Source organism: Pongo pygmaeus, chromosome 4 (assembly GCF_028885625.2).
Source record: "Pongo pygmaeus isolate AG05252 chromosome 4, NHGRI_mPonPyg2-v2.0_pri, whole genome shotgun sequence".
Classification (NCBI taxonomy): Eukaryota; Metazoa; Chordata; class Mammalia; order Primates; family Hominidae; genus Pongo; species Pongo pygmaeus.
The window spans coordinates 144037608-144065430 of NC_072377.2; the positions used below are offsets into that span (position 1 = coordinate 144037608).

Consider the following 27823-nt stretch of genomic DNA (forward strand, 5'->3'; position numbering starts at 1 on the left):
TATATTGTTTTATACTGAGTACCTGTTTTAAGAAAAAACAACAAGGAAGTAAAACCAAAGACAGGCAGCCCGGCACCAGGCCCGAAACCAGGCCTGGGCCTGCCTGGCCCAAACCCAGTAGTTAAAAATCAACTCATAACTTAGAAACTGATGTTATTCATAGATTCCAGACATTGTATAGAAGAACCCTGTGAAATTCCCTGCCCTGTTCTGTTTCTGTCTGACCACCGGTGCATGCAGCCCCTGTCACGTACCGCCTGCCTGCTCAAATCAATCACGACCCTTTCATGTGAAATCTTTAGTGTTGTGAACCCTTAAAAGGGACAGAACTTGTGCACTCGGGGAGTTCAGATTTTAAGGCAGTAGCTTGCCGATGCTCCCAGCTGAATAAAGCCCTTCCTTTTACAACTCGTTGTCTGAGAGGTTTTATCTATGGCTCGTCCTGCTACATTTCTTAGTTCCCTGACTGGGAAGTGAGGTGACTGACGGACGGCCGAGGCAGCCCCTTAGGCAGCTTAAGCCTGCCCTGTGGAGTGTCCCGGCGGGGGACTCCGGCCAGCCTGAATGACGCGATCCAAAGAGCGCTCCCAGGTAGGAAATTGTCCTGGCGGAATGCCTCGCCAGAGCAGCGCGTAGCAGGCCCCGGTGGAGGATTAAGACAGTGGCTGAACACCGGGAAGGAACTGGCCAGACTTCTGAAACTTGGTAAGACTAGTCTTTGGAACTTGCCCCACTCCATCTGAGTAGAAGTGTGGCCTGATCACCCACGGTGTGCCTGCATTGGCGCTTTTGTTCTGGTTTTGACTTGACTTGAATTGCTGGATACTTTAGTTTTGGTTTTGACTTGGCTTAAATCTTTTGGTACTCAGATTTTGAATTTTGTGATTTTGGTTTGGTATAAATGGTAAAAGTGTGTGTGTGCCCTCTTTACCTGTTCTTTGTCTTGTGGTGAGTATGTGTGGTGTGAGCATGGTATTTTGTCTTGGAAAAAAAAAACATGGGTCAGGCGCAAAGTAAGCCCACCCCACTGGGAACTATGTTAAAAAACAATTTCAAGAAAGAATTTAAGGGAGATTATGGTGTTACTATGACACCAGAAAAACAGAACTTTGTGTAAAATAGACTGGCTAGCATTAGAGGTGGGTTGGCTATCAGAAGAAAGCCTGGACAGGTCCCTTGTTTCAAAGGTATGGCACAAGGTAACCTGTAAGCCAAAGCACCCAGACCAGTTTCCGTACATAGACAGTTACAGCTGGTTTTAGACCCCCTTCCCCCGCACAGTAGTTAAGAGAACAGCAGCATAAGCAGCTGGCAGAGGCAAGGAAAGACCAGCAGAGAGAAAAAAAAGGCCATCTATACCAATTCTAAGTTAATTTACACTAAACAAAGTCTTATTAATAGTAAAGGATAATTGAAATCCCAAACTTACAAGGTTTTCAACAAAAGTGAAGTTTGCTAAAAGTTAACAGTGTAACATGTATTATGGTAACTTCTAATCTTGTGGCCTTAGACAGTCTAGTCCAAAGACATAAAGAAAGTTCGCTTTAAAAAAAGAATGGTTATCTTCAAAAAAAAGGGAGAGGCAGAATTTATATAAAAAAAAACTATATGGTAAATTCTTGTCCTGAAATAAATTAACTGGTTGTTTAAAGAAAAAAAGTTTGTAATAAGTCAAAAAGTTAAAACATGTTAAAAAATTGTCTGCAAAAGTCATAAAAGAAAAAATGTTATAAAAAAATTTTTTTGCAAAAAATGTTGTATAATTTAAAAGTAATAAGGCCTCCTGTGTAGTATTGAAGAAACAGTTTATGTGCAAGGTGTATAAAAAAAGTAAAACATACCTTTGGTAAAAAGATTATAAGAAGGCATAAGAATGTGGATTTTTACCTACATTAAAAGGCTAAAAAATTATTGTTTTGAAAGTTTAAGCAAGTTTTAAAACATTAATTGTAAAGAAAATTCTGTGTTTAAACATATTAGCTAAAGTTAAAAAGGTATCATCCAGTTTTTCTGTGAACTGGACATTAAAGTAAAAATGCAACAGGTTTTTTTCTGAAAGCATCAACCTGCTCTTTAACAAAAATTATAAAAGTTTAAAAAGAGTCTATAAAATCTTACCTTATGGTCAAACATGAAAAATTAGATAAATATGTCTAAAGGTTTTATTAAAATTAAGTTTAACATTAATAACACACTAATATAAAGGTAAAATTTAGCTTATCTGATATAAAAATCATACAAGAAACATTATTAAATATAAAATGGTGTTTAGCTTTCTTTGGTCTAAAAACTAATAAAAACAGGTGCTAAAGAAAACATTCATTTTACTAGAAGATCATAGAAGTTAAACACTTAAAACAAACTTTGGCAATTAAGACAGCATACCAAGATGCAAATGCCTGGCTGAAATGGATCAAATATTCCATCTGCACGTTAAACAAAAGCAATTGTTATGCTTGTGCACATGGCAGGGCAGAGGCCCTGATTGACCGCCTTCCACTAAGGTGGTCCTGTAGTCGACCAGGCGTGGGCTGCATGGTAGCTCTTTTCCAGGATTCTACAGCCTGGAGTAATAAGTCATGCCAAGCTCTCTCTGCTATATACCGAAGTCTCTGCAGGTCAGCCCCCGAGGGCCATCCAGCTTCTGTCTCCCAACACTAAGTTCACTTCGTGTCTCTCACGGCAGAGAGGAAACTTAGCATTCCTTGGAGACCTGAAGGGATGCAGTGAGCTTAAGAATTTTCAAGAGCTTATCAATCAGTCAGCCCTTGTTCATCCCCAAGTGGATGTGTGGTGGTATTGTAGTGGATCTTTACTGGGCACTCTGCCAAATAACTAGTGTGGCACTTGTGCTTTAGTCTATTTGGCTCTCCCTTTCACCCTGGCATTTCATCAACCAGAAAAAAAAAAAAAAAGAAAAACTCATGTTGGCCCCAGCCCTGAGGCTACCTGACCTGACAAAACTCTTTACACTCTATGTGTCAGAAAGAGAAAAAATGGCAGTTGGAGTTTTAACCCAGACTGTAGGGCCCTGACCAAGGCCAGTGGCCTATCTCTCAAAACAACTAGACGGGGTTTCCAAAGACTGGCCCCCATGTCCAAGGGCCCGGGCAGCAAGGGCCCTGTTAGCACAAGAAGCAAATAAGCTAACTCTTAGACAAAACCTAAACATAAAGTCCCCCCATGCTATGGTGATTTTAATAAATAACAAAGGAAACCATTAGCTAATGAATGCTAGACTAGCTAGATACCAAAGCTTGCTCTGTGAAAATCCCCACATAACCATTGAAGTTTGCAACACCCTAAACCCTGCCACCTTGTTCCCGGTATCAGAGAGCCCAGTTAAACATAACTGTGTAGAAGTACTGGACTCAGTTTATTCTAGTATGTCCAACCACCGAGACCACCCTTAAACATCAGTAGACTAGGAGCTGTACGTGGATAGGAGAAGCTTCGCCAACTCCTGCAAAGTGACTCCGAAGAAGACAACAAGCCCTGCTCCAGTCACACCCAGAAGCTGACTGGTCCACACATGGCCGAAGCATGAGGAAACTCATTGCAGGACTCATTTTCCTTAAAATTTGGACTTGTACAGTAAGGACTTCAACTGACCTTCCTTAGACTGAGAACTATTCCCAGTATATACATCAGGTCACTGAGGTAGGACAAAAGATTGCTACAGTCCTATTATTTTATAGTTATTATGAATGCCTAAGAACTCCAAAAGGAACCTGTTTGTATAATAACACTCAGTATAAAGTATGTAATCCAGGAAGTGACCAGCCCAATGTGTGCACCCCTCTGAACCTCCCATGATCACAGTCTTTGAAGTAAGACTAAGGACTGGTCCTTTTCTAGGTGACACAAGTAAAGTAATAGCTAGAACAGAAGAAAAAGGGGTCCCCAAAAATGTAACCTTAAAATTTGACGCCTGTGCCACTATTAATAGTAAACAGCATGGGATAAGATGCGGTTCTCTAGATTGGAAAAAAAGTTACACAGCAGAAAATAAGTACATCTGTCAAAAATCATATTTATGTGAGATGTGTCAATACTGGTCTTGTGTCATTTGGGCTACTTAAAAAGAAAATAAAAAAAGATCCTGTTTGGCTCCAAAAAGGAAAAGTCAGCCCCTCCTGCACAAGTGGGAGCTACAACCTTTTAAAATTGATAATCATAAACCCCTCAGACCCAAAGTAAAATAAAAAAAAAAAATGTAACATTAGGCATTGATGGAAAAGGACTAGATCCTAGCGTAAGCATTCTAATAAAAGGAGAGGTTCAAAACCGCTCTCCAGAACCAGTATTTCAGACTTTCTATGATGAACTAAATGTGCCAGTACCTGAGATTCCAGGAAAAACTAAAAATTTGTTTTTGCAATTAGCCGAACATGTAGCCCAGTCTCTACAAGTCACCTCATGTTATGTTTGTGGAGGAACTGTAACAGGAGATCAATGGCCATGGGAAGCCCGAGAATTAGTTCCTACAGACCCAGTTCCTGATGAATTCCCAGCCCAAAAGAACCACCCTGACAATTTTTGGGTTCTAAAAGTCTCAATTATTGGACAGTATTACATAGCTAGAGAAGGAAAAGGATTCACTCATCCTGTAAGGCGGCTTAGTTGTCTTAGGCAAAAGCTGTATAATGGTACCACAAAAACAGTTACATGGTAGAGTTCCAATCACACAGAAAGGAATCCATTCAGCAAATTTCCAAAGTTGCAGACTGTTTGGGCCCACCCAGAATTCCACCGGGACTGGACAGCCCCCACCAGGTTATACTGGATATGTGGACACAGAGCTTATGCTAAGTTGCCTGATCAGGACAGGTAGCTGTGTAATTGGCACCATTAAGCCATCTTTCTTCTTACTGCCCATAAAAACAGGTGAACTTCTAGGCTTCCCAGTCTATGCTTCCTGCAAAAAACGAAGCATAGCCATAAGTGATTAGAAAAATAATGAATGAACCCCTGAAAGAATCATACAATACTATAGACCCACCACTTAGGTACAAGAAGGCTCATGAGGATATTGAATCCCTATCTACATGCTTAACTGAATCATATAGTTGCAAGCTGTTTTAGAAATTATTACTAATAAAATTGGTCAAGCCTTAACTGTTCTTGCCCAGCAAGAGACTCTGATGAGAAATGCCATCTATCAAAATAGACTAGCTCTTGACTACTTGCTAGCAGCTGAAGGAGGAGTTTGTAGAAAATTTAACCTTACTAATTATTGTCTACACATAGATGATCAGGGGCAAGTAGTTCAGAATATAGTTAAAGATATAACAAAACTGGCACATGTACCTGTGCAAGTGTGGCACGGACTCAATCCGGGAGCCATGTTTGAAAATTGGTTCCCAGCAATAGGAAAATTTAAAACTCTTATAATAAAAATAATAATAGTAATAGGAACCTGCTTACTGCTCCCTTCTCTGATACCTGTATTTCTCCAAATGATAAAAAACTTTGTCACTACCTTAGTTCACCCAAATGCTTCAGCACAAGCATACTATATAAGTCTCTATCAATCTATTGCACAAAAAGACATAAGTAGCAAAAATAAAAGTGAGAACTCCCACTAATAAAAAGTGAGAGTCTCAAAGGGGGAAATGAGGGAAGAGAGAGACTCTCTCATATTGTTTTATATTGTTTTATACTCAGTACCTGTTTTAAGAAAAAACAACAAGGAAGTAAAACCAAAGACAGGCAGCCCGGCACCAGGCCCGAAACCAGGCCTGGGCCTGCCTGGCCCAAACCCAGTAGTTAAAAATCAACTCATAACTTAGAAACTGATGTTATTCATAGATTCCAGACATTGTATAGAAGAACACTGTGAAATTCCCTGCCCTGTTCTGTTTCTCTCTGACCACCGGTGCATGCAGCCCCTGTCACGTACCACCTGCCTGCTCAAATCAATCACGACCCTTTCATGTGAAATCTTTAGTGTTGTGAGCCCTTAAAAGGGACAGAACTTGCGCACTCGGGGAGCTCGGATTTTAAGGCAGTAGCTTGCCGATGCTCCCAGCTGAATAAAGCCCTTCTACAACTCGGTGTCTGAGAGGTTTTGTCTGTGGCTCGTCCTGCTACAAGCTGAGATTGCATCGCACACCCCTGCACTCCAGCTTGGGTGACAGAGTGAGACCCTATACAAAAAAAAACAAAGAAAAAGAAAAAAAAAAAAGAAAATAATGCCTGGCCGGGCACTGTGGCACATGCCTATAATCCCAGCACTTTGGGAGGCCAAAGTGGGAGGATCACTTGAGCTCAGGAGTTTTAGAACAGCCTGGGCAAAAGTGTGGGACCTTGTCTCTACAAAAAATACAAAACAAAAACAAAAAACTAGCTGGGTATAGTGGAATGCACCTGTAATCCCAGCTACTCGGGAGGCTAGGGTGGGAGGTTTGCTTGAGCCCAGGGGGTCGAAGCTGCAATGAGCCATGATCATGCCGCTGCACTCCAGCCTAGGCAACATAGCAAGTTCCTGGTTTTTTTTTTTTTTAATTGTGCATGACCTCATTTATGATGAGGGATGTTTTGGGGGTGTGGGGAAACACTGTTGGTGGGGAATGTAAATGAATACAACTTCCTTAGCAAACAATCTGTTAATATCTATCGAAAATGTAAGTTTGCATATCCTTTGACATAGCAATATTACATCTAGGAATTTATTCTACTTTTTTTTTTTTTTTTTTTGAGACAGAGTCTTGCTCTGTTGCCCAGGCTGAAGTATAGTGGCATGATCTCGGCTCACTGCAATCGACCTCCACCTCCTGGGTTCAAGCAATTCTACTGCCTCAGCCTCCCAAGTAGCTGAGATTACAGGCGCCCGCAACAACTCCCGGCTAGTTTTTGTATTTTTTTTTGTTGAGATGGAGTCTCATTCTGTTGCCCAGGCTGGAGGGCAGTGGCACGATCTTGGCTCACTGCAAGCTCCGCCTCCTGGGTTCACGCCATTCTCCCGCCTCAGCCTCCCGAGTAGCTGGGACTACAGGTGCCCAACATCACACCCGGCTAATTTTTTGTATTTTTAGTGGAGACAGAGTTTCACCATATTAGCCAGGATGGTCTCAATCTCCTGACCTCGTGATCCGCCCTCCTTGGCCTCCCAAAATGCTGGGATTACAGGTGTGAGCCACCGCGCCTGGCCTAGTTTTTGTATTTTTAGTAGAGACAAGGTTTCACCACGTTGGCCACACTGGTCTCGAACTCCTGACCTCAACGGATCAGCCTGTCTCAGCCTCCCAAAATGCTGGGATTACAGGCGTGAACCACCACGCCTCGCCCTATTCTACTATTTTTAATGTGCTAAAAAATGAACCTCAGCCAGCCGCGGTGGCTCACGCCAGTAATCCTAGCACTTTGGAAGGCCAAGGCAGGTGGATCACCTGAGATCAGGAGTTTGAGACCAGCCTGGCCAACATGGCGAAACCCCATCTCTACTAAAAAATACAAAAATTAGCTGGGCGTGGTGGCACTTGACTGTTATCCCAGCTACTAGGGAGGCTGAGGCTGGAGAATCACTTGAACCCGGGAGGTGGAGTTGCAGTAAGCTGAGATCACGCCACTGGACTCCAGCCTGGGTGACAGAGCAAGACTCCATCTCAAAAAAAAAAAAAAAAAAAAAAAAAGAACCTCAACTCCTCAACTTAAATATCCTTCAATAGGGGATATACATACATATACACACTTTTTTTGGTGTGTGTGAGATGGAGTCTCACTCTGTCCCCCAGACTGAGTGCAGTGGTGCAATCTCAGCTCACTACAACCTCTGTGTTGAAAAAAAAAAATCATTGAATTGTACACCTAAAATGAATGAAATTGATGGCATGTAAGTTATACCTCAAAAAAGAGGATGAAAGGAAAAGAAAAGGGGCCGGGCGCGGTGGCTCACGCCTGTAATCCCCAACACTTTGGGAGGCCAAGGCGAGTGTATCACTTGAGGTCAGGAGTTCAAGACCAGCCTGGCCAACATGGCGAGATCCTGTCTACTAAAAATACAAAAATTAGCTGGGTGTGGTGGCTGGCGTCGGTAATCCCAGCTACTCAGGAGGCTGAGGCAGGAGAATCGTTTGAACCAGGGAGGAGGAGGTTGCGGTGAGCCAAGATCGTGCCATTGCACTCTAGCCTGGGCAACAAGAGCTAAATTCCGTCTCAAAAAAAAAGAAAAGAAAAGAAAAGAAAAGGATTGATAAGGACCAGTGTATTACTGGGAGCATCAGAAAACAGGTAATTCCAAGCATTTAACTAGAGAACAATCTCACCATAAATTAAAAAACATCTTTTTTTTTTTTTTGAGACAGAGTCTCACTCTGTTACCCAGGCTGGAGTGCAGTGGCAGGATATTGGCTCACTGCAACCTCCGCCTCCCGGGTTCAAGTGATTCTCCTGCCTCCGCTTCCCGAGTAGCTGGGATTACAGGCGCCCGCCACCATGCCTGGCTAATTTTTGTATATTTAGTAGAGACACAGTTTCACCATTTTGGCCAGGCTGGTCTTGAACTCTTGACCTTGTGATCCACCCGCCTCAGCCTCTCAAAGTGCTGAGATTACAGGCGTGAGCCACCGTGCCCCGCAAAAAAACTATTTTTTTTTTTAACCTGCACATTCTTTGACCTGGCATCTTCACTTCTGGAAATTTATTACAGGCCAGGCACAGTGTCTCACGCCTGTAATTCCAGCATTTTGGGAGGCCCAGGCGGGCAGATCACCTGAGGTTAGGAGTTCGAGACCAGCCTGACCAACATGGAGAAAACCGATCTCTACTAAAAATACAAAATTAGCCGGGGGCAGTGGCTCACGCCTGTAATCCCAGCACTTTGGGAGGCCGAGGCAGGCTGATCACGAGGTCAGGAGATCGAGACCATCCTGGCTAACACAGTGAAACCTCATCTCTACTAAAAATACAAAACATTAGCCGGGCGTCGTGGTGGGCGCCTGTAGTCCCAGCTACTCAGGAGGCTGAGGCAGGAGAATGGCGTGAACTCCGGAGTCGGAGCTTGCAGTGAGCCGAGATCACGCCACTGCACTCCAACCTGGGTGACAGAGTGAGACACTGTCTCAGAAAAAAAAAAAAATTAGCCAGGCGTGGTGGCACATGTCTGTAATCCCAGCTACTCGGGAGGCTGAGGCAGGAGAATCGCTTGAACCCGGGAGGCTGAGGTTGTGGTGAGCAGAGATCATGCAATTGCACTCCAGCCTGGGCAACAAGAGTGAAACTCTGTCTCAAAAAAAAGCATTAAAAAAAACAAATTTATTCTAAGGAAACAGTTAATTGGGCACAAACATTTGTACAATAATATTTCCTATAGTATTGTTTAGAATATTGAATATTTGAAAATAATTCAAGGCTGGGTGTGGTGGCTCACATCTGTAATCCCAGCACTTTGGGAGGCCAAGGCTAGAGGATTGCTTGAGCTCAGGAGTTCGAGACCAGCCTGGGCAAAACCTTGTCTCTGCTAAAAATAGAAAAATTAGCCAGGTTTGGTGGTACATGCCTGTAGTCCCAGCTACTCAGGAGGCTGAGGTGGGGAGAATCACTTGAACCTGGGAGGCAGAGGTTTCAGTGAGCCAAGATCTCATGCCACTGCACTCCAGCCTGGGTGACAAAGTGAGACTTTATCTCAAATAAATACATAAATAAAGTCAGGGTGTGGTGGCTCACGCCTGTAATCCCAGCACTTTGGGAGGCAGAGGCGGGTGGTCACGAGGTCAGGAGTTCAAGACCAGCCTGGCCAAGATGGTGAAATCCCGTCTCTACTAAAAATACAAAAAAAAATGAGCCTTGCCTGGTGGCGGGCACCTGTAGTCCCAGCTGCATGGGAGGCTGAGGAAGGAGAATTGCTTGAACCTGGGAGGCGGAGGTTGCCGTGAGCTAAGATCACGCCACTGCACTCCAGCCTGGGAGCGAGACTCCATCTCAAAAAAAAAACAAAAAACAAAAAACCAAAAATCAGCTGGATGCAGTGGCAGGCACCTGTAATCCCAGCTACTTTGGAGGCTGAGGCAAGAGAATTGCTTGAACCCAGGAGGCAGAGGTTGCAGTGAGCCGAGATCACACCACTGCACTCCAGCCTGGGCAACAGAGTGACACTATCTCAAAAAAAAAAAAAAAAATTCAAAAGTTCTCTAATAGAGAATTAGTTAAATAAATATGGAAGGCTATGCCCCATCAAAGAGCATGAGGCAGGTTTCCATGTATTGACATAAAAGATACTTATGATATGCATTTTTATTATTATGGAACATCTGCAACATATACAAAGGTAGAGGAAATGTATTACAGTGAGCTCTCATGTACTCCTTAACCAGCTTCAACAATTACTAACTGTGAGAAGTCTTGTTTCATTTATACTTCCACTTGTTTACATTTTTTTCTTTTCTTTTTTTTTGAGATGGAGTCTCTCTCTGTTGCCCAGACTGGAGTGCAGTGGCGTGATCTCGGCTCACTGCAACCTCCGCCTCCCAGGTTCCAGTGATCCTCCTGCCTCAGCCTCCCAAGTATCTGGAATTACAGGCACCCACCACCACACCTGGCGAAGTTTTGTATTTTTATTTATGTATTTATTTATTATTTTATTTACTTATTTATTTATTTACTTTGAGACTGAGTTTCACTGTTGTTGCCCAGGCCACAGTGCAATGGCGTGATCTCAGCTTACAACAACCTCCACCTCCCAGGTTCCAGCAGTTCTCCTGCCTCAGCCTCCCGAGTAGCTGGGATTACAGGCATGCGCCACCATGCCCAGCTAATTTTGTATTTTTAGTATAGACAGGGTTTCTCCACATTGGTCAGGCTGGTCTTGAACTCCCGACCTCAAGTGATCCACCCACCTTGGCCTCCCAAAGTGTATTTATTTATTTTTTAGAGACAGAGTCTCACTCTGTAGCCCAGGCTGGAGTGCAGTGGTGTGATCTTGGCTCACTGCAACCTCTGCCTCCTAGGTTCAAACAATTCTCCTGCCTCAGCCTCCTGAGTAGCTGGGAATACAGGCACACGCGACCACACCCGGCTAATTTTTTGTATTTTAGTAGAGACGGGGTTTCACCCTGTTGTCCAGGGTGGTCTGGAACTCCTGAGCTCAGGCAATTCACCCCCCTCAGCTTCCCAAAGTACTAGGATTACAGGTGTGAGCCACCTTGCCCGGCAATTTTTTTATTTTTAGTAGAGACTGTGTTTCACCCTGTTGGCCAGGCTGGTCTCCAACTCCTGAACTCATGTGATCCACCCACCTCAGCTTCCCAAAGTGCTGGGATTACAGGCGTGAGCCACCGCACCCGGCCCACTTGCTTACCTTTTATATTATTTTGAAGTAAATCCCAGATATCATGTCATTTCATCTGTAAACATAACCATACACAGTATTATTATCATGCTTTAAAAAGTAGTAAACCCAGGCTGAAAGAGGTGGGTCACGCCTGTAATCCCAGCACTTTGGGAGGCCAAGGCCGGCAGAACACGAGGTCAGGAGATAGAGACCATCCTGGCTAAACACGGTGAAACCCCGTCTCTACTAAAAATACAAAAACAAAATTAGCCGGGCGTGGTGTCGGATGCCTGTAGTCCCAGCTACTCGGGAGGCTGAGGCAGGAGAATGGCATGAACCCGGGAGGCGGTGCTTGCAGTGAGCTGAGATCACGCCACTGCACTCCAGCCTGGGAGACAGAGCAAGACTCTGTCTCAAAAAAAAAAAAAAAAAAAGTAATATACCTTTGATATGCTCAAATATCTAGTCATTGTTCAAATTTCCAATTGTCTTATAAACTTCATTTTTAATAGTTTTTTGAATCTGAATGTAAATAGGGTTCATACATTGTGATTGTTATGCTTCTTAAATATCATTTTTAACAGCTTTATTGAGATAAAATTCACATACCATGCAATCCGCTCATTTAAAAAGTACGATTCAATGGATTTTAGTATATTCACAGAGTTGTTTGTCCATCGCCACAATCACTTTTATTAATTTTGCTTTGTTTTCTTTTGAGACAGTCTCGCTCTGTCACCCCGGCTGGAGTGCAGTGGTTCTCACCATGTCTCACCATGTTGGCTAGGCTGGTCTCAAACTCCTGACCTCAGGTGATCCACCCACCTTGGCCTCCCAAAGTGCTGGGATTACAGGCACGAGCCACCATGCTTGGCCTAGAAGAAATCTATTAAGAGAAATTTTCTGGCCAGGAGCAGTGGCTCACACTTGTAATCCCAGCACTTTGGGAGGCCGAGGCTGGCAGATCACGAGGTCAGGAGATCGAGACCATCCTGGCTAACACGGTGAGACCCCGTCTCTACTAAAAATACAAAAAATTAGTCGGGCGTGTTGGTGGGCACCTGTAGTCCCAGCTACTGCGGAGGCTAAGGCAGGAGAATGGTGTGAACCCGGGAGGCGGAGCTTTCAGTAAGCCGAGATCGTGCCACTGCCCTCCATCCTGGGTGACAGAGCGAGACTCCGTCTCAAAAAAAAAAAAAAAAAAAAGAGAAACTTTCCCTATTTTGTTAACCTATGGCATGATACGGTTTTTTTGTTTGTTTATTTGTTTGTTTTGTGGAGATAGAGTCTCACTCTTTCACCTTGTGCTGGAGTGCAGTGGCAGGATCTTGGCTCACTGCAACCCCGCCTCCTGGGTTCAAGCAAGCATATGTGGCTAATTTTTGTATTTTTAGTGGAGATGGGGTTTTGCCATGTTGGCTAGGCTGGTCTCAAACCCCTGACCTCAAATCATCAGCCTGCCTCAGCCTTCCAAAGTGCTGGGATTGCAGGGGTCAGCCACCATGCCTGGCATGGCATGATATAGTTTTGACAAATAAAAGTACTTTATAGAACACTCAAGTTCATAGCAGCATTACTCACAATAGCCAAAAGGTAGAAGTAACCCAAGTGTCTATCAGCAGATGAATGGATAAACACAGTAAATATCCATATAATTCAGACTTAAAAAGGAAAGAAATTCTACACATGCTACAACATAGATGAATCTAGAAGACATCATGCTAAGTAAAATAAGCCAGTATTCCAAAAGACAAATACTGAGGGATTCTACCAATGTGGGTGGAATCCCTTAGTAAAAAATATATATATATATAAAACAGAGTCTGTTCACAGTGGCTCACGCCTGTAATCCCAGCACTTTGGGAGGCCGAGGCGGGCAGATCACCTGAGGTCAGGAGTCCAAGACCAGCCTGACAAACATGGAAAAACCCCGTCTCTACTAAAGATACAAAAGAATTAGCCGGGCGTGGTGGCGCATGCCTGTAATCCCAGCTACTCCAGAGGCTGACGCAGGAGAATCACTTGAACCCAGGAGGCGGAGGTTGCAGTGAGCGATCACGCCATTGCACTCTAGCCAGGGCAGCAAGAGCAAAAATCCGTCTCAAAAAAAAAAAAAAAAAAAAACATTTTCATTATATGTATATTACTACAATAAAAAAATGTTTAAGTACATTGCAGAATGAAATACTAGTTGGCAATAAAAGGGACGAATGTTGACGCGCACAATTTAGATGGATCTCAAGGGAATTACGTGACTGAGAAAAGTCAATCTCCTTTTTTTTTTTTTTTGAGACGGAGTCTCGCTCTGTCGCCCAGGCTGGAGTGCAGTGGCGCGATCTCGGCTCACTGCAACCTCCACCTCTTGGGTTCAAGTAATTCTCCTGCCTCAGCCTCCTGAGTAGCTGGGATTACAGGCGCCCACGACCACGACCAGCTAATTTTTGTATTTTTAGTAGAGACGGGGTTTCAACATGTTGGTCAGGCTGGTCTCGAACCCCTGACCTCATGATCCACCTGCCTCGGCCTCCCAAAGTGCTAGGATTACAGGCGTGAGCCACCGCGCCTGGCCAGAAGAGTCAATCTCAAAAGGTTGCATACTATATGATTCCATTTATATAACATTCTCAAAATGACAAAATTATAGACAGAAAATACATTAGTAATTGCCAGGGCTTAGGGAGATAGGGGTGTATGTGTGTGATTACAAAGAGATAACATGAGGGAGATCTTTGTGGTGATGGAATAGTTCTGTATCTTGATTATGGTGATGGTTACAGGAATCTGTACATATGATAAAATGGTATAAAACTATATACACACATTGCACCAACATCAATTTCCTAATTTATTTTTTTTGTAGACGGGGTCTCCGTCTGTCACCCAGGCTGGAGTGCAGTGGCCCAATCTCGGCTGACTGTAACCTCTGCCTCCCAGGTTCAAACGATTCTCCTGCTTCAGCCTCCCAAGTAGCTGGGACTACAAGTGCCTGCCACCATGCCCAGCTAATTTTTGTATTTTTAGTAGATATGGGGTTGGATTTTGCCATGTTGTCCAGGCTGGTCTCAAACTCCTGATCTCAAGTGATCCACCTGCCTCAGCTTCCCAAAGTGCTGGGATTACAGGTGTGAGCCACTGTGCCCGGACAATATCCTGGTTTTGACATTGTAGTATAATTTTTTTTTTTTTTGAGACGGAGTTTCTCTCTTGTTGCCCAGGCTGGAGTGCAATGGCCAATCTCGGCTCACTGCAACCTCCACCTCCCGGATTCAAGCGATTCTCCTGCCTCAGCCTCCCGAGTAGCTGGGATTACAGGCATGCGCCACCACGCCTGGCTAATTTTGTATTTTTAGTAGAGATGGTGTTTTGCCATGTTGGCCAGGCTGGTCGCAAACTCCCAACCTCAGGTGATCCGCCTGCTTCGACCTCCCAAAGTGCTGGGATTAAAGCCGTGAGCCACCATGCCAGGCTGTACTATAATTATATAAGATGTAACCATTGGGGGAAAATGGATTAAAGGAACACTGGAACTCTCTGTACTATTTTTGCTACTTCCAGTGAATCTATAAGTATTTTTAAAAATAACATTTAAATAGTACATCCACATAAACTTCTATGTGACATATGCCCATCTTTGTTAAAAAAAAGTTAGCTGGGTGTTGTGGTGGGCGCCTGTAGTCTCAGCTACTCGGTAGGCAAGACAATGGCGTGAACCTGGGAGGTGGAGCTTGCAGTGAGCTGAGGTCGTGCCACTGCACTCCAGCCTAGGCGACAGAGCAAGATTCCATCTCAAAAAAAAAAAAGAAGAATAGTTATCTAATTATCTGTTATTATCTCAGTATACCTTAGAGGAAACCAATGTGCAGGTTTGATTGTTAGCCTGTATTCTTAACCACTATGACATACAGTGTCTATATTTGTGTATACAATATTTACATTAAAAAGTTTGGGTCAGGCACAGTGGCTCATGCCTGTAATCCCAGCACTTTGGGAGGCCAAGGTGGGCGGATCACCTGAGGTCAGGAGGTCAAGAGCAGCCTGCCCAACATGGCAAAACCCTATCTCTACTAAAAATACAAAAAAAATTAGCTGGGCGTGGTGGCAGGCGCCTGTAGTCCCAGCTACTCGGGAGGCTGAGGCAGGAAAATTGCTTGAACCTGGAGGTGGAGGTTGCAGTGAGCCGAGATCGTAACACTGCACTCCAGCCTGGGCGACAGGAGCAAAACTCAGTCTCGAAAAAAAAAAAGTCTGGACACGGCTGGACACGGTAGCTCATCCCTGTAATCCCAACACTTTGGGAGGCTAAGGTGGGTGGATTGTTTGAGGTCATGAGTTCAAGAGCAGCCTGGCCAACATGGTGAAACCCTGTCTCTATTAAAAATACAAAAATTAGCTGGGCGTGGTAGCATGTGCCTGTAATTCTAGCTACTTCGGAGGCTGAGGCAGGAGAATCGCTTGAACCTGAGAGGTGGAGGTTGCAGTGAACTGAGATCTGGCCATTGTACTCCAGCCTGGGCTACAAAGTGAGACTCTGTCTCGAAGAAAAAAAAAGCGGGGGGACCGGGCACCGTGGCTCACGCTTGTAATCCCAGCACTTTGGGAGGCCGAGGTGGGCGGATCACAAGGTCAGGAGTTCGAGACCAGCCTGGGCAACACACTGAAACCTTGTCTCTACTAAGAATACAAAAATTAGCCAGGCGTGGTGGTGGGTGCCTGTAATCCCAGCTACTCGGGAGACTGAGGCAGGAGAATTGCTTGAATCCGGGAGGCAGAGGTTGCAGTGAGCCAAGATAGGGCCACTGCACTCCAGCCTGGGCCACAGAGCTAGACTCCATTTCAAAAAAAAAAAAAAAGGTGCACATAGGGCTCAATGCTGGCACCTGTAGTCAGAACTACTCAGTAGCTGAGGTGGGAGGGTCATTTGACTCCAGGAGTTGGAGTTCGGCCTGAGCAACATGCCTAGAACAACCCTACAAAAAATAATAATAATAAAAATAAAAAGTCGCCAGGCTCAGTGGCTCACACCTGTAATCCCAGCATTTTGGGAGGCTGAGGATGGCGGATCACTGGAGTTCAGGAGGTGGAAACCGGCCTGGCCAACATGGTGAAACTCTGTCTCTACTAAAAATACAAAAATTAGCTGGGTATGGTGGCACACACCTGTAATCCCAGCACTTTGGGAGGCTGAGGTGGGCAGATCACCTGAGGTCAGGAGTTCAAGACCAGCCTGGCCAACATGGCAAAAACCCATCTCTACTAAATATACAAAAAGTAGCCGGGCATAGTGGCGTGCGCCTGTAATCCCAGCTACTCAGGAGGCTGAGGCAGGAGAATTGCTTGAACCTGGGAGGCAGAGGTTGCAGTGAGCTGAGATGATGTCACTGCACTCCACCCTGGGCGACAGAGTGAGACTCCGTCTCAACAACAACAACAAAAAGCATGAATTGACGAGTACCATTTGTTAATGATAGTTATTCCTGGGAAGGTAGAGTGGTAGAGAAACAGGCTTACAGGCATGAGCCACCACACTCAGCCTGGAAGAATTCTATTAAGAGAAACTTTCCCTAACCTACTATTTTGTTAACCTACGGCATGATACAGGTGTGTGTTTGTTTGTTTGTTTGTTTTGTGGAGATAGAGTCTCACTCTTTCACCTTGGGCTGGAGTGCAGTGGCAGGATCTTGGCTCACTGCAACCCCGCCTCCTGGGTTCAAGCAAGCATATGTGGCTAATTTTTGTATTTTTAGTGGAGATGGGGTTTTGCCATGTTGGCTAGGCTGGTCTCAAACCCCTGACCTCAAATCATCAGCCTGCCTCAGCCTCCCAAAGTGCTGGGATTGCAGAGGTCAGCCACCATGCCTGGCATGGCGTGACATAGTTTTGACAAATAAAAGTTCTTTATAGAACACTCAAGTTCATAGCAGCATTACTCACAATAGCCAAAAGGTAGAAGTAACCCAAGCGTCCATCAGCAGATGAAGGGATAAACACAATAAATATCCATATAATTCAGACTTAAAAAGGAAAGAAATTCTGCACATGCTACAACATAGATGAACCTAGAAGACAACATGCTAAGTAAAATAAGCCAGCTATATGGGTTTGTTTCTGTATTGTTTTAATAGTTTACATAAACATATGTAACTTTTTGTTTGTTTGTTGAGACGGAGTTGCTCTGTCGTCCAAGATGGAGTGCAGTGGCCTGATCTCAGCTCACTGCAACCTCTGCTTGCCGGGTTCAAGTGATTCTCCTGCCTCAGCCTCCTGAGAAGCTGGGACTACAGGAGCGCACCACCATGCCTGGCTAATTTTTGTATTTTTAGTAGAGACAAGGTTTCACCGTGTTGGTCAGGCTGGTCTCGAACTCCCGACCTCGCGATCCATCTGCCTTAGCCTCCCAAAGTGCTAGGATTACAGGCGTGAGCCATCGTGCCTGACATATGTTACTTTTTAAATTAAACAAAAATATTAAAGAAATTTTCATGGGGATGGGGGAAGAAGGTAAACTTTGTGTGACACCCCTCCTTTATGAACTAATGGAGAACATATGCCCTACATTAGTTACATTATTCTGGAAGATGAACGCTTGGCACAGTGCGCTGCCAAACTGTTAGGGTGTCCTCCTTTCCCCGCTCCACTTTATATCCATCTCTTTGGCCATTCTGCCTTCCGTGGGCCGAGCTTCCCTCTATATCCACGTAGATCCTGGATTGCACATCAGTAGGCGGGCTGCAGAGGAAGGGCGCTGTTCCGGTTGGTCCCAGCCTTACCCCGCCGGAGGGCGCCAGCTGCCCCGGCGACGACACGGGGGACCGGACGGAGCCTCGGGCGGCCAGGGAGGGGCCTGGCTGCAGAGGCAGCTTTCTCACTAGCGACTCCGGCCTCTCAAAACCAGCCTTTAGGCATTTAAAAAGTGATACGGTTCACGCTGAGCTTCGCCACCAGATCCCAATTCTTTCCTGAGAGCAGTGCTGAAGTGACAATAGGCCCATAGCATTAAAGGTCGTCTGCTTCTTTCTTCAAAGAAGACCGACTTCAACCAAAAGTTCAATTTCCTTAATGTAAATTACAGAGAAATCAGCAATCACATTATCTGGAGTAGGCACAATTTGCACGAAGCCTTTGGTAGGTGTTCACTTCATTTTCTTTTCCCACAGAGAGCCATTGAAGGCAGCAGGAATGTCAATGGAGTGATTTAGGGAACCCCACAGAAGACAAACGATTTTTTTTTCTATTTGTTGTTGATAACAAAAGCAAAATATGCTTATTTAAACTGTAAATAATGTGACAGAGTATAAAGCAAAAAGTGAAAGAATCTTCCTTCACTTTATCATGCAATTCCACAGGGATAACTAAGTAACCACTGTTAAAAATGTGTTACTCATCTGTCTAGATCTTTTTTTCTTTCTTTTTTTAATAGAGATGAGGTCTTGAGACGTTACCCAGGCTGTTCTGGATCTCATGCAGTCCTCCCACCTCAGCCTCACAAAGTGCTGGGATTAGAGGTGTGAGCTGCAATTTTTTTTTTTTTTTTGACAGAGTTTTGCTCTTGTCGCACAGGCTGGAGTGCAATGGCGCGATCTCGGATCACCGCAAACTCCACCTCCCAGGTTCAAGCGATTCTCCTGCCTCAGCCTCCCGAAGTAGCTGGGATTACAGGCGTCCACCACAATGCCCGGCTAATTTTTTTCTACTTTTAGTTGAGATGGGGTTTCACCATGTTGGCCAGGCTGGCCTTGAACTCTTGATCTCAGGTGATCTACCCACCTCGGCCTCCCAAGCGCTGGGATTACAGGCGTGAGCCACTGCGCCCTGTCGAGCTACTGCATTCTAACCACACACACACACACACCCCCCAAAATTTTATGAAGATTAAAAAAAACCTTTTATTGAGGTATAACTTACAATAAATAGTGCACATTTGAGTGTGCAGCTCCTTTAATTTTTTTACATATGAATACATCATTGAGACTTTCTTTAACCCACTTTATACAGTAGTTTGCTTTTTTTTTTCTTTTTTTAGACAGTCTTGCTCTTTTGCCAGGCTGGAGTGCAGTGGCGCAATCTCGGCTCACTGCAACCTCTGCCTCCCAGGTTCAAGCGATTCTCCTGCCTCTGCCTCCCAAGTAGCTGGGAATACAGGTGTGAACTACCACGCCCAGCTAATTTTTTTTGTACTTTTAGTGGAGATGGGGTTTCACCATGTTGGCCAGGATGGTCTCAATCTCTTGACCTCGTGATCCACCCGCCTCGGCCTTCCAAAGTGCTGGGATTTCAGGCGTGAGCCACTGCCCCTGGCCTGCTTTCTTAACAATGCTGTGGTAGTTCTTCCATAGGGACATATAGATCTAACTCAATCTAACTCACGCTTTTTATGGTGGAATAGTATTCCATAGTATTAATTACGGTAATCTAATTAACCTTTCCCAATTGATGGATAGATTTTCTTCAATTTTATTATTTTTAGATATGATAGGGGTCTCTATGTTGCACAGGCTGGACTTGAATTCCTGGACTCAAGGTATCCTCCTGCCTCAGCCTCTAGAGTAGCTGAGACTATAGGCATATGCCACTGCTCTTAGCTTTGTCTTCTATTTTTTTTTTACTATTGCGTGTTACCAGATTTTAAATTTTCTTTTTTCTTTTTTTTTGTGATGGAGTCTCACTGTGTCGCCCAGGCTGGAGCACAATGGCGCGAGCTAGGCTCACTGCAACTTCCGCCTCCCGGGTTCAAGTAGTTCTTTGCCTCAGCCTCCTGAGTAGCTGGGATTATAGGCACCACCCACCACGCCCAGCTAATTTTTGTATTTTTAGTAGAGACAGGGTTTCACCATCTTGGCCAGGCTGGTCTTGAACTCCTGACATTGTGATCCACTCGCCTCGGCCTCCCAAAGGTCTGGGATTACTGGCGTGAAACACCGAGCCCAGCCTAAATTTTTTTTTTTTGGAAACAGTCTTGCTCTGTCGCCCAGGCTGCAGTACAGTGGTGTGATCTCTGCTCACTGTAACCTCCATCTCCCAGGTTCAAGTGATTATTCTGCCTCAGCCCCCTGTGTAGCTGGGATTACAGGTATGTACCACCATGCCCAGCTAATTTTTGTATTTTTTTTTTTTTAAACAGGAGAATCTTTTATTGAGTGCACTCAGGCCCAGCAGACTCGTACAAAGGCTGGGCCTGGAACAAAGACAGCACTTGACTTTTATACACACTTCACAAAAGGGGGTGGGCTAGCTTGAAGCAAGCTTACAGTGGCGTGAAAGCGGGGAAACAGAAGCAGGACAAAGACAGTTAATCAAACTGTAACAGGTTCATAACTCAGGATTGCACATAACCATTGCTATGCAACCCAGATGTCCATTATCTAGGTTTGCCTAGGCACGGGCTTATCCCATAACCTTCGCTATGGTGCCCAGGCAGCTGTAGTTCAGGCCTACTCAGGCTTCTCATGACCTTCATTGTACTTCTTAGATAAAACAGTATACTTGAAGTCACTAGTTACAGAGAACAGGAATCTATAAACTCATTCCATAAAACAAAGGAAAATCTGTTTTTTCTTTTTTTTTTTTTTTTTTTTTTTTTAATTTTTGTATTTTTTTAAGTAGAGATGGGGTTTCACCATGTTGGCCAGGCTGGTCTCAAATTCCTGACCTCAAGTGATCCACCCCCCTCAGCCTCCCAAAGTGCTGGGATTACAGGCGTGAGCCACCGTGCCTGGCCTTAAATTCTATTTCTTTCTTTTTTTTTTTCTTTTGAGACAGTTTTGCTCTTGTCACCCAGGCTGGAGTGCAATGGCGTGATCTTAGCTCACTGCAACCTCCTTCTCCTGGCTTCAAGCGATTCTCCTGCCTCAACCTCCCAAGTAGCTGGCATTACAGCTGCCCACCACCACGCCTGTCTAATTTTTCTATTTGTTAGTAGAGACGAGGTTTCACCATGTTGTCCAGGCTGGTCTTGAACTCCTGACCTCATGATCCGCCCTCCTCGGCTTCCCAAAGTGCTGGGATTATAGGCATGAGCCACTGAGCCGGGCCTAAATTTTCTTTCTTTTTTTTTTTTTTTGAACAGAGTCTTGCTTGCCCTCCTCGGCTTCCCAAAGTGCTGGGATTACAGGCATGAGCCACTGAGCCGGGCCTAAATTTTCTTTTTTTTTTTTTTTTAAACAGAGTCTTGCTCTGTCGCCCAGGCTAGAGTACAGTGTTGTGATCTCCATCTCGGCTCACTGTAACCTCCACCTCCCAGGTTGAAGTGATTCTTCTGCCTCAGCCCCCGTGTAGCTGGGATTGCAGGCATGCACCACCGCAGCCAACTAATTTTTATATTTTTAGTAGAGACAGGGCTTCACCATCTTGGCCAGGTTGGTCTTGAACTCCTGACCTTGTGATCTACCTGCCTCGGCCTCCCAAATGCTGGGATTACAGGCGTGAGCCACTGAGCCTGGCCGCCTGGCTAATTTTTGCATTTTTAGTAGAGACAGGTTTTCACCACATTGGCCAGGCTGGTCTTGAACTCCTGACCTCATGAACCACTTGCCTCAGCCTCCCAAATTGCTGGGATTACTGGCGTAAGCCACTGTGCCTGGCCTAAATTTTCTTTTGTTTGAAACAGAGTCTTGCTCTGTCACCCAGCCCGGAGTACAGTGGTGACATCTCAGCTCACTGTAACCTCCACCTCCCAGGTTCATGTGATTATTCTCCCTCAGCCCCATGTGTAGCTGGGATTACAGGCATGCACCACTACGCCCAGCTAATTTTTGTATTTTTTTAAGTAGAGATGGAGTTTCACCATGTTTGCCAGGCTGGTCTCGAAATCTTGACCTCAAGTGATCCACCCGCCTTAGTCTCCCGAAGTGCTGGGATTACAGGCGTGAGCCACCGTGCCTGGCCTTAAATTTTCTTTCTTTCTTTTTCTTTTTTTTTGACAGAGTTTTGCTCTTGTGACCCAGGCTGGAGTGCAATGGCGTGATCTTGGCTCACTGCAACCTCCTTCTCCCGGCTTCAAGAGATTCTCCTGCCGGCCGGGCAAGGTGGCTCACGCCTGTAATCCCAGCACTTTGGGAGGCCAAGGCGGGCGGATCACGAGGTCAGGAGATCAAGACCATCCTGGCTAACATGGTGAAACCCCGTCTCTACTAAAAATACAAAAAATTAGCCGGGCTTGGTGGCAGGCGCCTGTAGTCCCAGCTACTCAGGAGGCTGAGGCAGGAGAATGGCGTGAACCCGGGAGGCGGAGCTTGCAGTGAGCTGAGATCGCACCACTGCACTCCAGCCTGGGTGACAGAGCAAGACTCCGTCTCAAAAAAAAAAGTGGCTCACATAGCAAAGGATGTAGCCAAGTCATGTATCTATCATGAGTCAGGGGGTAATTTGTAAAGACAAGAACAGAAAATACCGTGTATTTTTAGTAGAGACGCGGTTTCACCATATTGGCCAGGATGGTCTCAATCCCTTGACCTCGTGATCCACCCAGCTCAACCTCCCAAAGTGCTGGGATTACATGAGTGGGCCACCATGCCTGTCCTTTTTTTTTTTGTTTTTGAGATGGAGTCTTGCTCTGTCACCCAGGCTGGAGTGCAGTGACATGATCTCAGCTCACTGCAACCACCACCTCCTGGGTTCAAGCAGTTCTCTACCTCAGCCTCCCAAGTAGCTAGAAGCTGGAATTACAGGTGCCTGCCACCACACCCGGCTAATTTTTTTCTGTTTTTTTTTTTTTTTTTTTGAGACGGAGTCTCGCTCTGTTGCCCAGGCTGGAGTGCAATGGTGTGATCTCGGCTCACTGCAACCTCTGCCTCTCAGGTTCAAGCAATTCTCCTGCCTCAGCTTCCCGAGTACCTGGGATTACAGGCGCCTCCCACCACGCCCGGCTAATTTTTGTATTTTTAGTAAAGACAGTGTCTCACCATGCTGGCCAGGCTGGTCCCGAACTCCCGACCTCAGGTGATCTGCCAGCCTCAGCCTCCCAAAGTGTTGGGATTACGGGCGTGAGCCACCGAGCCTGGCCAAAGTTTCATTATAAATTTAATGGCTGGGTGTGGTGGCTCACGCCTGTAATCCTAGCACTTTAGGAGGCTGAAGCAGGAGGATGGTTTGAACCCAGGAGATCAAGGTTGCAGTGAGCTACAATTGCACCACTGCATTCCAGCCTGGGTGACAAAGGAAGACTCTGTCTCAAAAAAAATAAATAAACGTTCCCTTCAAATAATACCTCCAAAAATGACAGATTTTGTAGGCAACTCGTATATGCACGGCCTCTCATTCAAGTGTTTCTCATTTTCCCACCTCCTCTACAAGATATAGAGGAAGGTTGGGGGACTGTCTGTGGATTGAACCACCAGACTGTTTGTTTTCCAGACAGAAAGCCCCCAAGATTGCTACATGGAGTGTAGGCTGACCCTGCAGGAAACGATCCATCCTCTGCTGATGCACTGTCATCCCAGGCACAAGATCACAGGAAAAGGAGTGGTTGAGGCCTCTGGGAACCCAAAACCCCAGCTTCACAAGGACTGAGCTTGTAGATTTCCCTCATGGGCAAAAGGTTGGCTAGGAGCAGTCTTTTATAATCCCTCTTTTCTCACAAAAATCATCATCATCATCATTATCAATATTTATCGAGCATTTCCTTCACACCACAAACTTTAAACACACCACTTGTTATTTAACCTCACAATCTATGAATATGCTAACATTATCTCCATTTTACTAATGAGAAAAACCAGGTTTCAAGAAGTCAAGTAACTTGTCCAAACTTCCAGTATGGCCTAATAAATAGCAGAGTAGGGCTTGAACCCACTGACTTCAAAGCCCTGGTTCTTTTTTTTTTCTTTTTTTTAGATGGAGTCTCACTCTGTTGCCCAGGCTGGAGTGCAGTGGTGTGATCTCGGCTCACTGCAACCTCCGTCTCCCAGGTTCAAGCGATACTCCTGCCTCAGCCTCCCGAGTAGCTGGGATTACAGGCGCGCGCCACCATGCCCAGCTAATTTTTTGTATTTTTAGTAGAGACGGGGTTTTGCCATGTTGGTCAGGCTGGTTTTGAACTCCTGACATCATGATCCGCCCACCTCTGCCTCCCAAATTGCTAGGTTACAGGAGTGAGCCACCGTGCCCCGCCTTAAAAGCCCTGGTTCTAAACCACTGAGAGGTGACAGCGTGCTGGCAGCCCTTGCTCGCTCTGGGCACCTCCTCGGCCTTGGCGTCCACTCTGGCGCGCTTGAGGAGCCCTTCAGCCCGCCGCTGCACTGCGGAAGCCCCTCTCTGGGCTGGCCGAGGCCGGAGCCAGCTCCGTCTGCTTGCGGGGAGGTGTGGAGGGAGAGGCCCGGGCGGGAACTGGGGCTGCATGCGCCGCACTCGCGGGCCAGCGTGAGTTCCGGGTGCGTGGGGGCTTGGTGCCCTGCCCTCCGAGCGGCCGGCTGGCGCTGCGGGCCCCAGGAAGTGAGGGGCTTAGCACCTGGGCCAGCCGCTGCGGAGGGTGCGCTGGGTCCCCCAGCACTGCCGGCCCACCTGGTCTGCGTTCAAATTCTCGCGGGGCCTCAGCGCCTGCCCACAGGGCAGGACTAGGGACCTGCAGCCCGCCATGCCCAGCCCGCCATGCCCGAACACCCTTCCCCCACACCGTGTGCTCAAGGGGCTGGAGCCTCCCCGATGGGGTGCCGCCCCCTGCTTCACCGGGCCCTGCTTCGCCGTGCCCCATCCCATCCACTGCCCAAGGGGTGAGGAGTGCGGCTGCGCAGAGTGGGACTAGCTCCGCCCCAGCCTGGCACAGGATCCACTAGGGGAAGCCAGCTGGGCTTCTGAGTTGGGTGGGGACTTGGAGAACTTTTATGTGTAGCTGGAGGATTGTACATGCGCCAATCAGCACTCTGTCTAGCTCAGGGTTCATGGATGCACCAATCAGCACTCTATCTAGCTAATCTGGTGGGGGACTTGGAGAACCTTTATGTCTAGCTAAAGGATTGTAAATACACCAATCAGCACTCTGTGTCTAGCTCAAGGTTTGTAAACACACTAATCAGCACCCTGTATCTAACTCAAGGTTTGTAAATGCACCAATCAGTGCTCTGTGTCTAGCTAATCTAGTGGGGACTTGGAGAACCTTTATGTCTAGCTGAAGAATTGTAAATACACCAATCAGCATTCTGTGTCTAGCTCAAGGTTTGTAAACACACCAGTCAGCAGTCTGTGTCTAGCTCAAGGTTTGTAAATGCACCAATCAGCACCCTGTGTCTAGCTCAAGGTTGGTAAATGCACCAATCAGTGCTCTGTGTCTAGTTAATCTAGTGGGGACTTGGAGAACTTTTACCTCAGGCTAGAGGATTGTAAATAGAGCAGTCAACACTCTGTGTCTAGCTCAGGGATTGTAAATGCATCAATCAGCACCCTGTCAAAACAGACCAATCAGCTGTCTGTAAAATGGACCAATCAGCTCTCTGTAAAATGGGCCAATCAGCAGGATGTAGGTGGGGTCAGAAAAGGGAATAAAAGCAGGCTGCCTGCACTAGTAGTGGCAACCTGTTCAGGTTCTGTTCCATCCTGTGGGAGTTTTGTTTTTTCGCTCTTTGAGATAACTTACTGCTGCTCACTCTTTGGGTCCACACTGAGTTTATGAGCTGTAACTCTTTTCATGAAGGTCTGCTGTTTCAATCCTGAGGCCAGCGAGACCATGAACCCATGGGAGGAATGAACAACTCCAGATGCGCCGCCTTAAGAGCTGTAACACTCACTGTGAAAGTCTGCAGCTTCACTCCTGAAGCCAGTGAGACCACAAATTCACTGGAAGGAAGAAACTTCTAACACGTCTGAACATCAAAAGGAACAAACTCCAGACACACCATCTTTAAGAACTGTAGCACACATCGCGAGGGTCTGCGGCTTCATTCTTCAAATCAGTGAGACCAAGAACCCACCAATTCCGGATACACCACTGTATCATTGTACTACACTGCTCTCAGCGCCACTGACCTCGGTATGGGAAAAAGCACAAATGTGCATACCATCTTCTTCTCCTTTTAGAATATTTCACTGGCGGGGGAGGGGGGAGGTCACACCTGTAATCCCAGCACTTTGGGAGATCAAGGAGGGTGGATCGCCTGAGGTCAGGAGTTCGAGACCAGCCTGGCCAACATAGTGAAACCCCATCTCTACTGAAATTACAAAAAGTTAGCTGGATGTTGTGGTGGGTACCTGTAATCCCAGCTACCCGGGAGCCTAAGGCAGGTCTTGAATTGCTTGAACCCATGAGGCAGAGTTGCAGTGAGCTAAGATCGTGCCATTGCACTCCAGCCTGGGCAACAAGAATGAAACTCCATCTCAAAAAAAGAATATTTCGCCAGGGGAACTCCACACTTGCACAGTATCTTCTCCAAGGACAGAAGAGGGAAAATACTTCTTCCTACTGGATTTTGAAACCCTTTGCACTGAGTGTAGACTGTAGTTCTGTGACATACCATGGAGTGTGTGTGTGTGTGTGTTTTAAGGGAGCTACTGTCTTACCCAAAACCTGTGAATATAAAGTGTTTTTTCTTGAATTGCTCATTATTCAGCCAGTCATTCATGAATTCATTCAACAAGTGTCTCTGAGATGGTAGACACTGGGGATTAAAAGAGGAACAACAGAGACAAGATCTCTACCCTCCAGAAACTGACAGTCTATTGAATGAGACAGTTGTCTAACAATTACAATCAAGTGTGATCAATCTCTGGTGACAGGACTCTAACCTAGAGGCATGTGCCTAATCTGGGGTGACTGGTTAGAGAAAACTTCGAAAAAGTTGTGACTTTTAGGCTAAAACCAGACTGCTAATAAAGTGTTACTGGAAGTAAGTGGCAAAGCTAGTGTCATTTTTTTACTTAGCAATTTCAGTGAAGTGGGGCATGGATATGTTGCCAGATCCCAACAATAGAATAAATACTGGTAAGCAGAACACATCCCAAATCTAATTACATTAATGAGAGAGAACAACAGTACAAAAGGAATGTAAAATGAAGTATAATTCCTTGGATGAACCACTGTTCCCACTTTTGGCCATGAAAAAATGAGTTACTACAAACTGACAAAGCTTACCTTTCCAAATAAATAGATTAGAAATAGATTAGCCTCTAATAGATAAGCTCTAATAGCTAACTTCTTTTTTTTTTTTTTTTTTGAGACGGAGTCTCACTCTGTTGCCCAGGCTGGAGTGTAGTGGCGTGATCTTGGCTCACTGCAGCTTCCCCCTCCTGGGTTCAAGCAATTCTCCTGCCTCAGCCTCCCACGCAGCTGGGATTACAGGTGTGCACCACCACGCCCGGCTAACTTTTTTTTTGTATTTTTAGTAGAGACGGGGTTTTGCCATGTTGGCCAGGCTGGTCTCGAACTCCTGACCTCAGGTGATCCACCTGCCTTGGCCTCCCAAAGTGCTGGGATTACAAGCGTGAACCACCGCGCCCAGCCTCTAATAGCTAACTTCTTTCTTTTTTTTTTTTTGAGATGGAGTTTTGCTCTTGTTGCCCAGGCTGGAGTGCAATGGCGAGATGTCGGCTCACAGCAATCTCCGCCTCCCGGGATCAAGCGATTCTCCTGCC

At 45.8% G+C, this 27823-nt stretch overlaps 1 long non-coding RNA gene across 1 annotated transcript; it reads left to right on the top strand.

The window, feature by feature from the left end:
- Positions 1–363: 363 nt before the first annotated feature.
- LOC134739636 (uncharacterized) lies at positions 364–27823 on the top strand. The gene is made up of 3 exons (XR_010126485.1): positions 364–705; positions 25890–26225; positions 27729–27823. It is a non-coding gene; the product is annotated as an uncharacterized LOC134739636 (long non-coding RNA).